This window comes from Wyeomyia smithii, chromosome 3, assembly GCF_029784165.1.
Source record: "Wyeomyia smithii strain HCP4-BCI-WySm-NY-G18 chromosome 3, ASM2978416v1, whole genome shotgun sequence".
NCBI lineage: Eukaryota > Metazoa > Arthropoda > Insecta > Diptera > Culicidae > Wyeomyia > Wyeomyia smithii.
This window is the reverse complement of record NC_073696.1, coordinates 33,241,184-33,259,056: the sequence shown is the minus strand read 5'-3', so window position 1 is coordinate 33,259,056 and position 17,873 is coordinate 33,241,184. Positions and strand designations below refer to the sequence as shown.

The 17,873-nt window shown below is 38.0% G+C and overlaps 1 protein-coding gene and 1 long non-coding RNA gene across 3 annotated transcripts in view; one reads left to right on the top strand and one right to left on the bottom strand.

Moving 5' to 3' along the window:
• Positions 1-3,872, bottom strand: part of LOC129733257 (LIM domain transcription factor LMO4.1) — a 677,190-nt gene extending 673,318 nt beyond the window's left edge. For both annotated transcript variants that reach the window (XM_055694975.1, XM_055694980.1), the window contains exon 1: positions 3,295-3,872. The gene's annotated coding sequence lies outside the window, so the exon portion shown is untranslated. The remainder of the gene's footprint in view (positions 1-3,294) is intronic.
• Positions 3,873-6,550: 2,678 nt separating this feature from the next.
• On the top strand, positions 6,551-7,241 carry LOC129726739 (uncharacterized). The gene is made up of 3 exons (XR_008728401.1): positions 6,551-6,695; positions 6,818-7,093; positions 7,162-7,241. It is a non-coding gene; the product is annotated as an uncharacterized LOC129726739 (long non-coding RNA).
• Positions 7,242-17,873: the final 10,632 nt, after the last annotated feature.

Sequence of the window (17,873 nt, the reverse complement as noted above, 5' to 3'; positions counted from 1 at the left end):
CATTTTCAAAAAACAAGTTCCGTCCCGGGTCTTTACGAGTTAAAAAGCTCTATGTATGGCAAAAACTGTTTGAAAGTTCCAGAGCACTGCAGCATTGATGTCAATGAAACAGCTGACTAACTGGCCCAACAAGGCTCCAACTCACAATTTGCTGGTCCAAAACATTTTGCGGTATTTCGAATTTTACAATAGAAATGGAACTGGGAAGAACAACTGGTGACAGCCAACTGGATGGCTGTCAGAGAATGGCTCAGTCAAAAAGGGTAAAAACGCCGAAGGCGAAAATTACTAAAATGCTCTTAGAGCTTAACAAGAGGGCTCTTTGTACCTACACAGAACTAATACCTGGGCACTGCCCGAGTAAGTATCATTTAAAGAACATTACTCGAGTGCAGGATGACGCTTGTCGCTTTTGTAGCATGGAAAGCGAAACTTCGAAAAATCTGCGTGCCAAGACTAGGCAAGAGGTCCTATATGGAACGTATAGCAATGGGCATATTTTTCTTTAACTGTTTTTTTTTTTAAATTGTATAGTATCGACGTAATTCTGATGTAGTTTTCGATCCATAACTTTGTAACAATAAAGTATTCCAATTAAAAATTAGAAAATATTAAAATTAAACCTTAAAAAAATTCAAAGATTTCTTGGACTTGTGTTATTTTTCGTGCGAATTTAGAGGATCTCAATAGGTGAAAGTCCTTAAAAAAGAGTTCTAGAATATTATACTCGATTTCTAGATGCAGATAAATGTAATGATAATATGTAATAAAAGATGGTGATAAAACCGCTTTTGGTTTGCCTATCTTAATTTCTATGCACAGTTTTTTTGACGTGGGACACGTCTTTGTTTACTATACTGGGATGCATTCTGTAAAATTGGAAATGAAACGGGCAAATGTTGCGTCAGATTTCAAACGCTAATAACAGCATAACCACATGATGGATAACAATAACCAATATGTTGTTGGATAGATAAAATGTATAACAATTTTGTAATGTGTTAATTATCACTCTAATTTCATTGCTAAGCGGTAAAATTGATAATAATTTCAATAACAAATTTACGCGAATAATGAACCAATTACATGCGAGCATTCCTAGCACAGACGACGTGAATGGACACCATCCGTTCCCTGTGATATTCCCTGTATCAATTTCGAAATAAAAATTGACAGAGTCTCCCCGTCCCAATAGGTCAATTTATTTTTGCTTCCATGAGCTTAGACTAATATGATGTCTCGAAGGTAAAAGTTTTCCTAAAAGTTTGAAACAATACCCATCCTTGAACAATCTCTAAACCTGCGTGTTAGGTACTGTAGAACCTAATAAAAACTGATGTCTTGAAAGAAAACATGCCAGTAAAAGCAACAGTACCAGTGGAGTATAGAACCGCAGGTCTCTCGTCGTCTATGATTGCATTGGTACTCTTCTATTCGTTCTGCAGCGGTACTATTCGTATTGCAGTGGTACACTTTTGTTCGTTCATTTCTATTCGTATGCAATTGAGGAAAAACTACAATGCTGCTGTTGATGGTGATTGAAAGTTTATTTCATAAATATGATTGCCATGAATTACTCAACAAGAATTGTAAATTTTTGCAACGGATATTTTTTAAATTTTATCTTCGATATTCACTAAATAATCGTGACCGGATAGTATCGAAAGAGTAAATTCCTAAATATATACATTTATAGAAGAGTAAGAACCTGCGAATGCTTGTGATTTTTTTGTTTATTTAGTAAGATTCGTACAGAATCTCTTTTTATATTTCAAAATTGTTAGATGATATATTATTATTCTAAGCTTTACCATAATAAACGTATATTTCCTGTCTTCGTAATACAGCGAATGTAGTTGCAGGCAAATGAAAAAATTGTCAAGCAAAAAATAAAAATGTAATTGTGGATTTCTACGATTTTTTGCTGGAACTTGTTAGGAATTTTGTTCAAAATATTTTCTTATGTTTTCCAATTGATGAACCTTTGTAAGGGCTTCCATAATATTTTGAAAGTAATATCCATACTATAGATTTGATTTAGTTAGAGTTAAATAAGACAAAACCATTCATTATGATAACGTAAGCATTATTGAATTTGGTTTTTGAGGATATAGAGATAATTCTGACTTTGACGCATTATGAGAAATTCTTGGTGCTTCTTCAACAAGCACGATATGCTTGTGCCTTGTTAAATACATATTTTTGTGCAAAAAAAAAAATACTAAAGGCATAATATCGCCAAATATAAGTGATATTTCTTCGAGTGTTAATGAATATATTCCAAAAATTGATTTCCAGGGGAGGCCTAAAATAAACACATTGATTCTGTCTGCAGACTCTGTATATTTTGTAACAAAAAATCCTCTAATTACAGTGTTTAGTCCCACGTCACCATTTCATACAACCCTAGGGCTGTATACCTTGTAGTATTTTTAACTGAAATGGGTCGTATGAACATAAACATTTTCGTTTTTGGTCAACTAAAATTTTACCCTTAAACTGAAGTGCCTTATATCATCGCTTTATAATTTGTGTCGTGATCCAAGCATACTATACTGTGAAAATTCAAATAGAATTTCACTAACAAATTTTCACTGAAATCTATAGACAATCAAATCAAACACAAATAAAATTTCGAAGCATACTAAACCCAAAGGTAGTATGGAACAATGAATAATAATGAGACGATTTTTGATTTATTTTTCTCCATATCAATTTTCTCAATAGTAAGAAATAAGTCCTAATAACTCGTGATAAAAATTTGTCAGACTACAACTGGCCAAATAGACCTCGTACTTTAGAAAGAGATTCGTTCCTAAAGTTGAAACTGGAAGAGCAATACTAATCCTTGCATACCAGTCATGTTTTTCGATCCAAGATCGAAGAGAGGAATAAGGAAAATCGGAAAATTGCCCTCTATGTTAGTTACCAGGTTTTGCCAGTCTGTTGTTCATATGATATTGGGAAACCAACTGAAATGACATATTATTAAAAACGAAATCGACTGATAGAATCGAGGTAAAAGCTGATTTGTAACAATATTCACTGAATATGCTGTACTAAATGTAGTCATGTTTTATAGGTAATTTGTTTCAATAATTGCAATCTATTACTTTCTAATATAATTTATAAACCTTCCTAAAAATCAATGAAAGCGAATTGTTCCAAACGACATGATGTTTATAACATCGACAGCAGTATGCGGCTCAAAACTGATCTATTTGATCAGCTGTTTCAGTAATCAATTTATGAAAACTTGGTTCCTGTGTAATTTTAATCGTTTATAATGATTACCTCAATAAGTCCACCTCCCATCGTTAGTTTTAACAAAACACTCCTGCCAAATCAATTAGCAAAAAACACCAACGAAGTAAACCTTGCACCATCAATGTCATACATCAAGCTTAGACATCACTAACCACTATAACATATGAATTATTAACACATACATTTCAGGCTGTATCGCATTATATCACTGGTGCAGCGCGAATTGTAAATATAATTTATCTTTTTGGGCAACTCTTTAAACTTTTCGAACGTATACGTCTACACACAGGTAACAGACAACCGCATGCCGAACGTCGACCGGCACTCACATCATAAACGGTAAACCCGCGGCCCATTTGCACCTGTTGAAAGTCAATGAATCATTCGGCATTTCGTTCCAGGTCATTTCCCAAACAGAAAACACTTTTCTTTCGTTACTTCGTGTTCGCGCTCCGCCGATCAAATCCTCGCATAATTTAATCGTATGCGATGTGAAATTAAGTCTCTTGATGGTTTGCAATAATTACAAATTGTGCTCATCGACAGTAAAGTTACACAGTTAACAGTCTGATCTCAGCGTCGCACCGACTAGAACTAAACCGTAAAATGATGCAGTTTCTTGTACTTTGCGTAGTCGCCAAAAGCTGCAAAGTTATATTATTGCAATGATCAGTGAGCGCAGGATGCGTAACGGATAGAATACAAGTCATTTGCTTGCTAGGGTGTCTCGTCTATGTAAATGTAGAAAATCTGAAAGGAAGGAGGATCTTGTTCTCACATTCTGTATAAAGATCTTAAAAGCTTGTTTTTTTCGCAAAAAAACGAATTTCTACCCGTTCTTGGGGGCAATATATACAGCTCAAAAAATCTCGTATCTGGACATGAACATGCATAGTCGCACGTGCTTCGATAACTTCTTCTTCCCTGCAAAGACTGAACGGTTTGATGGTGGAAAACCAAAACAAAACTGCCGAGCTGTTGTACATACACAGAGTGAAAACAAAACATGCGCACTAGGCAAAAAGCTCGTTTCATAGTCGTTTTCGAAAGCTTGCAGAAACGAGAAAGAGCACACCATATGCTATGGCAACGTGGCTCAGACTAGTATCCCAATAGACAACTAACTCAGCAACAAGTTTCATTGTACACGGAGAAAAGTTCTGAAGAAAAAGTAGTTTCCGTTTTGCATTTACGTAACAACGTTTTTGAACAATGCAACTAAATTTTAAAGTTTTTCAGTTTGCTCGGAAAAAAAATTAAAAGTTTCTTTAGCTAAGCATCACAGTGTCTGACCCAATCATAGAGGGGTGGAGCATCCAACCCACATGGTGCACGCTGATCACTACTGCAGAGCACATGCTTTTCACCGACACATGAGAGCCGCTCAATTTCGCAGTATCCTCGAACATGTGAATCAAAGCACATAAGCAAATGCAAATATAAACATCAATCTCCGCAAAGCCCCGCAGTCAAACCACATGACACCAGCTGGGGTAGCGAAGAGGCACAACCGGTGGTCTCTTTCTGTTCGCGGCCCCTACCCAAAGCAACGAGAGCAGCTTTGCTGGGGGAATCGAAAGCCCCAACATGTGCGTCGCTATTGTGCTCTTTGTTGCTCCATCATCTGCTCCATCTCGCTCAAGCTTGCAGCGCTCAGTCATAGGCGAAAGAAAGCTCCACCGCTCTCAGCAAGTGGTGGGCGCGGTATCGTTTTTTTTTCTTTAGTTGCAGTGTAGATACGAAAAAACAGCATTTTTGTTGCAGAAATTGTTATTACATTACAACGGCTTCTGCCTCCAGATTGGACGGAAGTTCATGTTATATATTTAATTTGTCCAAAGGCATTTCCACTGGAGGCTAGTGTTGTCTAAACTTAGTGGAACTTACCTGTACACATTAATTATTCCTGCGTTCCAATTGTTAGCAATCGAGTAAATTGCTCCAGTCTGGGCGTCCTGGAATAGTGATCTTTGCAGATTTACGGCAATAAACCAAGCAAAAGACTTAAATACTACGCGAGACATGAAAAACCAGAAGGACATCAAAAATAATACATGTGGCGAGGTTGTTCCTAGCATTGTACCAATATTGATTTAAACTAAAAGTATAATTCGAGTAATTGATGTAATAATTTTTAACATAGAACGGACCATTTTTTTCATATGTAAGATTACTCTATCATTTGATTAAAAATTTATTTATTATTTAACAGTATCACCGGATGATGTTCAGAATGATTTTTATTAAAAACAATTTAAAAAGATTATCCATCCACGAGCACAACTTAAAGCTTTAGTTATTTGACGTCTGAACGCAAAGTTTATCCTATTGCAGTGCTCTTAGCTTTCAGATTGAGAATGTTTTGACAGCAGTTTGTTTTGAAATGTTTCTTTTCTCAGTGCTGAAAAATTGGTCACGATTCATTTTGTTTCAAAAAAGTTATACTAGCCGGAAGCCGCTAACCGAAAATTAATTTTTGCACCCGCTTGAAAATTCGACTTAACCAGGTTAAGAAATCTTGATGTCGTTGACGTTGGTCTTATCAGCCGTGTGCAACATTCAACATTCTGTGAGCTATATACTAACGATAGGCAGCGTCGTAATGGAACTAAAACTTTGGGCGAACTCGATCCACCCAACTGCCTACAACTTCGCGTCAACCAGAAGTTGAAGAAGAGTAGAAAGGTGACTTAGGATGTGACAAAGGAAGAGATATGAAGAAACAAAAAGGCCACTCAGGATATCCAACAAAGTGTCTGGAATCCGATGAAAAGTATTCGAAGAAAAGATCGAGATTCAACATTTTTATGTCATCATCAAGGTTCCAATATAGATCCGTTTTTTGCGTCCAAATATTATATGACTCAAGCTATCATGCTTTATTCTCACACAATGATCATATGGAACCAAACAATTAAAGGGTAATTTTTACCATCCTTTTGCAAGTTGGCAGCACTGCAGTAATGGCGTCCAAGTGTCTTCTGTCAAAATTAAAATTACCAAAATTCGTGCTCTGTAGAGCCACATCATCGACCACAATAAGCGATGTTATAACCAAATTTCGCACCATATTTACTTTATTGGACATTGAAACATCGACTAAAAACATTTTGGTGTGGTTTCCGGGTTAGTTGAAATGATTGGGCCGTTTTCGACGACCAATTCGCTATGTGCACGGTACGATGCTGCCATCTAGATTAGTTTGGTCGATTAGTGAAAAAACATAAACAAACCCAGAAATCGTATGGGTTTTTATTCTCGCAAAGCAATTTGATTAGAAAAAGAGTGTTTCGTGAAAAATCTTCAGTGAAATAATGATAATTAGGAATAATCCTAATATAAACCAGCATTTAAATTATCTTTTAACGGTCGGGTCGATAAGCATTGTAAGAAAATTTCGCGATTTAATGAGTTTGTCTTTCCGAGAGGTAAGTAAGGACGTTTCGTTGGAAAGATTTTCAGTTCAAAAATGGAAAAATTCGAGAAAATTACATAAATGTGATGTGTCAGCTAAACTTAGGATGTTTCTCTCAAATACTGTTATATGCAGGTATTTGCAATATAATTTGGAAGATGAACGCTGCTGATGAAAACTGCTGCAGCAGAGATTGCCTATTTGAACAATCGAGTAGCCGAACGGTATGCTGTGTACCAGGATGTAAACAGCGTTATGGACGGGGAATCTCCTTTCATTCAATGCCTCAGAAAAAGTTAGATCGGTCACGTTGGAATTTATGGATGCAAAAACTACGAGTGAAATATGAACCATCACCCAGTGCTAAAGTTTGCAGTTCTCACTTTAGTATCGAAAATTTCATACATCCTGGTATGTAACTCGCTATCAAATAATGTCGAAAAGTCAATTAACGTTAAAATTATCAATTCAAACTACAGATATCAACCGCCGTACTGAAAGGATGATCCTGAAACCGTCCGCTGTGCCAGACATTAATCTACCGTTACCGCCGCAAAACCCAAGAAAAGAAAAACTAGCGGAAGATCGCGCTACCCGTGCTAGGAACCGCGCATCACAGAAAGCTGGGGCCGAAGCTGAATCTGCCTGTGAAATTTCTTCGACGAAAATTTAACATGAGAGCTTATCCTCTCAAGAAAAAAAAGAAAAAAGTGTGCAAGTAGACACAATGGAGATGGACAGATTGTTCCTTGGTCGACGTCGTGAGATGCCTGTTCGATTCAATTGAACTCTTGGACTGGTTTGAGCTCTTTTGCTATGTTGGAAGCCATAAAAAAAGCAGTTGAAACGTTGAAATGCCGTAAAAAAAGTTCCCATTCCACGGTGACATTGGAAGAGTGCATACTGATCTTGTTTGTTAAGATTAAAACAAATTGGTCATTTGCTTGCATGAGTGCACTTTTCAATCTGACGTACAGGACCGTCTCTATCATATTTTATCGAACGATTAGATGGCTTAGAGCGAGCGGGGGCCTAGTGTGGTTGGTAACGTCTCCGCCAACCACGCTCGACGCCTGGGTTCGAATCCCACCGCTGACATAGGTGTCACTCACAACCAACCCAACTGGTCTAGATTCAATCCTAGCCGACACCGGGAGATTTTCTGAGGCGAAAAATCTCTGGGATCACGCCTTCCATCGCATGAGGAAGTAAAGCCGTTGGCGCCGGTCCGTTAATAAACGGGTCGTGAGTTAGGGTCCTGGGTGTGGAGTCGCCTCCCTGGGCGTCGGTGATTGGCCACAACAGTGGCGGAACTAGACCGACGGAAAATCAGCGAGTATAAAAAAAAAAAAAAATGGCTAAGAGTCATTTGTGAGCCGCTGATACCGTGGCCTAGTCAAAACCAAATAAAAGCCAACATGCCTCATTACTTCCGTCCAAAATATGAAGATGTGTCAGCTGTTTTCGATTGCACAGAAATTGCGATTTAAAAATCCAGTTGCTTGCACTGCCGAATAAATTCGTATTCGCATTATAAAAGTCATGAGAATGTGAAGTTTTTGATTGCTGTAACACCAGGAGGGACTGTTTCCTTTGTCAGTCGAGGCTATGGAGGAAAGTGTTCCGACAAACAGGTAGTTATCGAGGTAGGATTGCTGGACAAGTTTTTACCGGGCGAAGCAATAATGACGGACAAAGGATTTCTTATTGATAACGAAGCCACGCGGATGCCAGGGAGTACATATCTTTAGCAGCAGCCAGAGTCCATGTTGAGCGAGCAATTCAACGTATAAAACTGTTTCGTTTTTTTTTTCAAGAGAAGATTGATACACGTTTCTTCCTCGTTCTTGATGATTTATTCTTCATAGCTTGTGCTATTACAAATGTAAGCAACCCAATTTTGTCTAATCACAGGTTTTAAATTTTCACTTAAAGTTAGGTCAGAAATGTTGCTTAAATAATTTTTTTTCTGTCGTTACACATGAATTGATTTAAATCAATTGAGATGACTAACACAACTCTGGCCCTTTAATTGTGGAATTTTCTCGATATTCTTTCCAAAACAATTAACCGATTCGATCATTTTTCAACAAGTATATTTAATATTAATTATCAGAATAGCTAGAATGCACATACTTTAAAAAAACATTGAAGTACACTTCTCTCAACACTGCTACCACAGTTGCAACAAATTCATGATCAAACGCTATAGTTTGGACAGAACAAGAATCGTCTGCTTCAGAATATAAAATAAAATCGGTGGTTTTACATTTTAAAATCAACATGCTTAGTTGCACTTGTGCATAATAACGGTGGGTTTTCTTTAAAACTCTACCGCTGTTAGTGAAATTATTATTAATAAAATCGGTGGTTTTACATTTTAAAATCAACATGCTTAGTTGCACTTGTGCATAATAACGGTGGGTTTTCTTTAAAACTCTACCGCTGTTAGTCAATACTGTCAATATCAAGATGCTTCCCTGACAGTGGACACTTAACTTCTATGAGTTTTTCCTCTTCAAGTATCAATCCATCAGGGGAACATCCAAGCCATGGCATGTGCGGCGGTATAACTAATCCACACTTTGAGACCTTTTTTTTGTAATCACGCTCATAAGCTTTTAAAGCAAGTGACTCACATCGTAATCCATGCTCAATAGCTGGCGTTGATATTGTCTTTGGCAATATTGTATTTAACACTTTCTTTCTCCAATCTTTGGCTCGTTCAGGATGATATGGATAGAATGTAAATAAATCGTAAGCTTTCGAAGCTGTTATTCGAAGGCTTCTTTCGCGTTTCCATTTCGTCGAAGCATTTTGCTCGATTGTATCCAGACATACTCGTAGGGCTTCATATTGCGAGACACACAGGTGCAATTCGTAATATAGAGACAAACCATCTTCCAAAGGCCCTATGAAGTCCATATTAGCTGTGTCGATATATGAGAAGTTGGCGTGATCGAATGCTCTTCTCAAAAAGCTTTTCAAACCACTACTGTCTGGGTCTTCAACAGAGATCAGAGACTCTGAAGACGATAAGATACATTCCTCCTCAAATAGTTTAGACGAATCAAGTACCTCGTAGAGCAAATTTTGGTTATGGTCTCTTTCTTGCAAATCACATCTAATTTGTGGCTTGCCCCTTATTTCATACGAGAGACCGCATGTAGGCAAAGCTATAATGAAAAAGAAAAAATCTAACTAAATAACGTGCGAAAACACAAGATAAAAATTTTGAATACAAGATACCTTCCAGAAATATTCGCAGGATCTCTTCTTTCTCAGTTTCGTTGAGCGTTGTTATGTCATTCGGTTCTATTTCTTTTTTTTGTGCTTTGCAGCAAAAATTGGACAATCGGGTAGCCTTTTACATGTCCTCGGCAACTTTTATGGCGATTTTACCCCACTTTTGTTGAACATCCGTGATGGATAGCAATGAAACGGATGGAGAACTGCATTATAGAAATAACGATTATGTGAAGAAAAGACATTATGTGTAATACTTACATCAAAATATGCTTCAGTACAGCCATTACGTGCTTGCATTTACCTAAATCGGCTTTACAACTGCATTTTAGGTCCCAGTTTTTAAATTCGTGTTTCGTCCTTATGTTTATTTTGTGCGGTTCTGATTTCGGAGCAGATGACTTTAAGCATGTCGCGAAAACCGATAACCCGTCATCATGTACAGCTTTTATACCGACTAAAAGTAAATGGTTTGCCTGGTAAACACGGTCTTTTTCCGCTACTAATCTTGTGCCACCTGCTGCATACTCGAAAATATCACTTAATTGTATTTTCTCTTCCACTTTATTCGTACTCTCGTCGTCGGAGGTCTAAAATGACACACACAAAAACATACAGTTTTCTCAAAAGCGCAGCAGTGGGGTTTCATTTTTTTTTTTCATTTTACATTTAAATGCAACCCATCCTTAATAAAAAATCACAGGAGGGTTGTGTGCAAAGCCACGACCGCAAGGTTGAAGTAGAATACTTTTACACAGCTCTACTTACGACTGTACATTAACCTACGGCCGGGCGAATCGGTTCGCACCGCTTTTCGCGTTTAGCCTGGCAGAGGCCTAATGCGCACGGCCAACACAATAGAAAGGTGTTTTCACATTGAAAATTAGGCACGGCTTTACTGTAGTGAGGGTTGGCAAATGCATCTACCGCTAATACCGCCGCTATCGTACGAAAGCGCGTCGTTTCATGTGGGGAATAATATCAACAACGAAAAATGAGGCGCGTCTAAGCACACCCGAACTGTTTCGCCGTGCCGCTTCCATTTACTCCTTATAACATCGGCCTCAGGGAAGTACCGGCTGCACCTACCGCTGAGGCTGTTACCATACTGCTACTGGTACCCAAAGCTATTAACTCTTCAAATTAAGTGTTTTATTTGTCCTCAAAAGAACAATTATTCAATTCCATATCGGATATAATGCAATCGCATCTCTGTAATATTACCGACAGTAATATTCTTCTGAACAAAATGATCCAACTTTTCCATTAGAGAAAGTGTCGGCTGATGTACGGCAAAAATCTCGCCCGGTCGCTCGCGTTGGCGTTCAGCCTGGCAGAGGCTTGAGACGTGGTGACCAACCACAGGGCAAGTGATTTGTTTAATTTGAAGGCAGCCACAGGCGCAACCCGCTGCTATCCTCTGTTACTGCTGAGTGCTGATATCTGCTGCTACTGCTGTCAACGTTGTGGACGGTCCATCCAGTTCACCTTCCGACTAATGAATGTACCTAGTTTTTCCAGAAACACTCTTTTTTAGTCGAAGGGTGCTACGAAATAGGCCACGCCTTTCTGTTCAGTTTCACCATTTTGTAATGTTCTTCAGACGAATTATTCCACAATTCGCATTTGATTTTTGTATCCAGCGAATAAACACCGATGGTGCTCTCACACACGCAGCGATTTTACCCCTAAACGTATTGCGGCTTGTAACATCAAGCGATTACGTTTGCTCGCTATTGCGTGTTGCATCATGTTGCAACTTGGCAGCTGGGAGACGACGAAATTTTGTTCATGCTGATTGATTGAATCGACTTCATATTAGCTCTGCATAGTCGAACTAACTGCCTTTGTGAATGCGTTCTAACAGGGCAGTTTGTTATTCAAAGTCGGTTATGCTGATCGCAGCCTTTGCGCTGCCCTTATAGTGGGGAGTTTACTAAATAAAGTAAAAATTAGACAACTACAACAGAATTTGAAAATTATTAACCTTCAATTACCCGTTTATTTGCCTTGAAAAAGGCATTTTGAGCTGCCCTAATAGTGGTGGAATTTAGATACACGGACAACATGCACTGTGGAAGCTATTTCACATTCAGTGAATTAGACGGGCGCGACAGACTTAAATTGCTAGGATCCAACACAGAATGCTAGCTTGCGTTGTCAAAAATTATTAACTTTCAATGGCATTTTGATTTCCAAAATTGGATTTTCTGATGGCAATCTTCATGCTTCCTCAACACGGGGGAAATAATGGCAGTCTGGCGACACACGCTGAGAAAAACCGCGCTGCATCTGAGACGTGGTGACCAACCACAGGGCTAATGCTGCTGCTAAGGAAGGACGACTGCTGTTGTCGCTGTCTAGAACTATTATGAGCGGCTTCGGCTGAAACAGGCTCTTATAGGCCAAATAGCGTGTTTTCAATTGCAAGGTATATGATTCTGTCGACCGTGCTTGGGAAGCAATCATATAACGACCAATCAGAGGTCGAATTTTTCCTTTTGATAGGGCTTGACTATTTTCAATAGTAAAATAGTGTAAATAATAAAATTACAATTATCTTCTTTTAGGAGCAATCTTAGAAGATTTTCCAATCTATTGCTGCAAGAACGAAGGAAATCCATTGAATACTAACCGATTTATTAGCAATTGAAATTGGACATATTTTTCACTTTTTTCGGTTTTAGATTTTCATTTCACATCCCTATGTAGCCGAACTTCCTGAGAGAAGTATTCTACTTCAAAAACATTTATTTGCAGCAATAACTGCGATTAAAGCAGGAAAAAGTTCAACTGAAATTGGCCCTAATTTTGATTGGTGCCGTGTACGCTATCAGCATTTTCAATATATGAACGTATAATGAAGTTCTTATTTTTCACTAATATGAAAATCTGATAGTATGAAACTTTCTCTAGACATATATACTTACCATTTTCCTGAACAATCACTAGATATTAAACAAAAACTATTTTTTTACAAGCTATTTTAAACACCGGTTTGTTTACAAGTTTCTTCACAAACACTAAACGTCAAATTCAATGTGCACATAGCGAATATTGAACTATGATTCGTGACTTTTGAAGTAGAATACTTCTGTCAGGAAGTTCGGCTTCATAGGGATGTGAAATGAAAATCTAAAACCGAAAAAAGTGAAAAAAATGTCCAATTTCAAATGCTGATAAATCGGTTAGTATTCGATGGATTTCCTTCGTTCTTGCAGCAATAGATTGGAAAATCTTCTAAAATTCTTCCCAAATGCAGATAATTGTAATTTTATTTTTCAAACTATTGTACTATTGAAAATAGTCAAGCCTTGTCAAAACGAAAACTTCGGCCTCTGATTGGTCGTTACATGATTGCTTCCCAAGCACGGTCGACAGAATCATAGACCTTGCCATTTGAAATTTTGGCCTATATAAGAGCCTGTTTCTCCCGAAGCCGCTCATTATAATGCTAGACTGCACAACAGCAGTCCTCCCTTAGTAGCAGCAGTGGATACAGCAGTAGTAGCAGTGCAGCGAACACCGGCCACAGCTGTGGTATGGCAACGGATAGCGGAGCGCGTCTCTGCATCGATAGCAGGACCAGGTGAAGCAGGGCAGCGGATACCAATGGCAACGGAAGCGTCCACTACTGTGGCACGGGGATAGCGCAGCGGTTGACGTTGATCTCAGCATCAATATAAGCAGGGCCAGCTGATGCTGTGTGGCATTTTAGTGAAATGCTGTTTCTGAGTGATAGCAGGCACACTAGTAAATGCATCCAATGAAAAGAACGTTCTGGAAAGCTTCTCAGTGTTTATTTTCCCCCAAGGAATACTTTATTCGCACTGCCAGTGATAACGCAAAGATGTGATCGGCATCTTATCAGACATTGAATTAAACAACAAATTGTCCTTAACAGGATGAAATAAAAACCTAATTGAAGAGTTAATATTTTCTCTTAAATCAATTGACACCTTCAAGAAATTTGGAACATATATATTTGGCTTCATCTCCGTGTCTCACAACGTACTGAATTATCTTTTCCTTCAGTCATGAGCACAACATCCGAAAAGCTTTCATTATCAGCATAAAAAATAATTTTTCGCATAATTAAAATTCAAAAATTATCAAGTCCAAATCATGACAAGCAACTATATTATTGAGAATGGTCAATCCTTGTTGAAGCGCGAAATTTGACTGATCTGATTAGTCGTTAATATGATTGCTTCCCAAGCACGGTCGACGGAATCATAGACCTTGCCATTTTAAATTTGCTATTTGTCTGTATAAGAGTAAGGACGGGAATTATCGACTGAAATGGCTATCGATAGTTATCGATGATTTCATACTACTATCGATAGGTTTTTCATCCCTATATGAGAGCCTGTTTCAGTCGAAGCCGCTCATAATAGTTCTAGACAGCGACAACAGCAGTCTTCCCTTAGCAGCAGCAGTAGCAGTGCAGTGGATACCAGGCGGATAGCGGCCACAGCTGTGGCATGACAATCGATAGTGCACTAGTTGCAGCGGATCTCAGCATCGATATCAGCTGGGCCAGCTGATGCAGGGACAGCGGATACCAATAGCAGCGTATAGCGGCCAAAACATTGGCATGGCTACGGATAGCGTAGCAGTTGCAGCGGGTTTAGCATTGATAGCAGCTGATGCAGTGAGGCACTTTAGTGAAATGCAGCATCTGTGCGATAGCGGGCACTAGTAAATGCATTCAATGAAAAGTTGACTCATTTTGACAACACATGAGCCGTCTAGTTTTGAGTGTTTAATCAGCTCTTCACTGTTTATTTTATCACAAGGAATACTTTATTCGCACTGTCAGTGATAACGCCAAGATGTGATCGGTATCATATCCGGTATTGAATTGAACAACAAATTAAAAAATTACTGACACGCAAGCAGCCGGGTTATCTTTCTTGTAAAAGTATTCTACTTCATTCTTGCGGTCGTGGCTTTGCACACAACCCTCCTGTGATTTTTATTGCCCAAAATGGAGGATCTGCATTTTTTTTTTCAAATTAACTTGTAATGTAAATGTCGGATTAGTAGAACTTGGTGAATTTTTCAACAACTTGATTGAACATTTTGGTTTTTTCCAGTTTTTCAATTGATTCAATCAACGATGTTTTGCAATACAAACACAAATCAAGCATCATTGCAATCCATTTGAAGTTACTATTATACGACACTTATTTTTTGTGTAACAGAGAGAGAACTACAAGCACCAATTTCAATCATTTTGGGTGAATCAACTGTTATTACGCACTGCCCTTGTTTCCGTTTCTACTTACTAATTTTTTCATTAGCCAAGGCATACAAATAGTTAATCATTGCTTTGACGAGCTTGCAACATTGTGTACAACACTTAGCGTTTGATAAAACTTTACGTAGTAGAGCGTGATTTTTGGCAATAAGGTCGTGAAATTTATAACGTGGAAGATCGATATTTTGCAGGCCACATTCCGTTCGCGTTAGAGAGGTACCATGGAACGGGATCTCTAGGGGGTTAACTAGGGGGTTAACTAGCTTCATGTACATTTTTCCCGAAATAGTATATTTTTAAAACAAGTACTGGTGTGGGCTCTAGAAAACCTCTATGGCAATTGGCAAAATATCTATTGTCTACTTCATGAAATAAATTTTAGAATTCTATAAAGTACTATTAGATAAATCGGGGTGAAATTGATCACCCTTGAAATCCATACATTCTGTAAGAAATGTGCTCTTTTTTCGATGAATTTATTATAAATGATGATTTCTGAACTAAAATATATCAATCACAGCTAGTTTGGAAACGAAAATAACGATATTTCAGGTTAAAATTTATTGATTTTGGTTCACGAGCTGCAGCTTGCAGTTTCATTAAAATCGGATTTTTAGTTAAGAGGTTATGTATCAAAATGTAAAAATCACGAAACATCATTATCTCAGAGACTATACAACCGATTTGAACATAATTGATTTTAAATGAACGGGCTACCTGAAAAACTCTTAACTTATAAAGATTGAACGTGTGGTTCAAAAGTTATGGAAAGAAACGTGTTCTGGAGACTGTTTAATCTCACTCATTTTTTCCAGAGATGGCTGGACCGATTTAAATTTAGTGTCAATTAAAATTTAAAATTAGTGTCAATTGAAAGGTTTAGCCCCATTAGACCCTATTGATTTGTTTTGCAATCGGACTCTTACTTTGCCTGTTATGTTTAAAATTGTGAAATTTAGCTATGAAAAGAAACATATTCCGAAGACTACTTAAACTCACTCACTTTTCTCAGAGATGGCTGAACCGATTTTCACAAAATTAGTGTCAAATGAAAGGTCAAGCTGCCTCATAACATACTATTGCATTTCATTGTAACCGGACTGTAACTTTGTCTGTAATGTATCAAAATGTTAAGTTAAGGGTTAACTAAAGAATATTATGATGATTAGGCATGAGGTTCAAAATTTGTGAAAAGAAACATGTTCCGATGACTTTTCAAATTCATTCGTTCTCCCAAAGATGACTGAACTAATTTCAACAATCTCAGTGTCAAATGAGAGGTTTGGTTGCCATTTCATTTAATTATAATCGGACTTTTATTTCAACCGTTATGTATTAAATTCTGAAAACAACGAAAGTCTATTAACTCAAAGATAACACGACTTATTTGAACATAACTACGGACTGTCTCTCAAACATACAAAATAAACAATTTTCATAACAATTTGCTACGTGGTTCAAAAGTTATGGAAAGAAACGAAATTGATTGATCAAAATATATTGTAAGGTAGAGAACATATTCTAAGCAGCTTTAGGAACCGCCTGTGTATTCAGACGAAATACTCGAAATGTGTTGGGTGAAACTCAAATAGAAGTATATCAATCTGTTCTCTATCTTTTTCTCTGTCAGAACTTGTTTTCAGATTGTAAAACTAAGTTAGCAAACATTAAAAATAATCAATTAATGTTACCTATCGAGGGACACTATTCCAATCACCCCGAACCTATTTTAAGCAGTTTCCATCTGTTTTGCAGGCGTTTTTTTATTCAGCACCCGAAGTGGCTCCTGAATGGCTACAATGTAGGTCGATTTGTTTCTAATGGTGTATGTTAACAGAGTTCTTTGTGATTAACGGTATTTCTTATATTCGTAAGACAGCTACCCGGACGAACACATACGATTCGCATAGATTCTTTAGGATTCCTCACATTGGATTCCTGAGCGTCCTTGAAAAGGGTTGCTGAAAAAGAATCCTCAAGAATGCCCTGTATATGGCTCTCCAACTTACTAGTCGACATCGCCCTTGAAGGTGCAGTACGAAGAGCAAACGAGCAAAGAAACGGTACGATCACCACGAAATCTCACATGCTCCTTGTTTTTGAGAATAACATTGATTTCATCGATATCGACCGTAGGGCCGTGGAGAAGGCCTTCATATCTTTTAAGGGCTATTCCCATTGCTTCCGTGCCGGGACCGAGCCGGGACCGGGCCGTGTCTGTGCCGTGTGTCGTCCGGGCTTGTTTGAGATTGATTGCATGCATTCTTATGAACGCATTCACACCGATGCGCCGCGCCCAGACCGGAGCAGCGCTGAGTTGCCGTCATGCTGCCACCGCACAGTGGAACGAAATCAAAAATAGTAGGACATTGGTGTTTGTGACAAAGCGCATGATTTTAGCGTTTTGATGTCTTCTAGAAAGTTTCTCAGTTTTATGAGTACTTTATTTGGGTGGTAAAATTTTTTGTTTAAGGAGGGTGTACACCAAAATAAAAAATTAACTTTATTTTTCTTGATGAACTTGGTAACTTTCTTCCGACACATTGTAGAACTAGCTCTTTCGAGCAAGTTTGTAGAAGATTGAAAAATTCTATCTTTTAACCTGACAAAGTTATGAGGTGTAAAAGTAAACCACCCCCTTAAAATGTGTTTTTGGGTGCTAACGCTCTTATCTTAATTTTG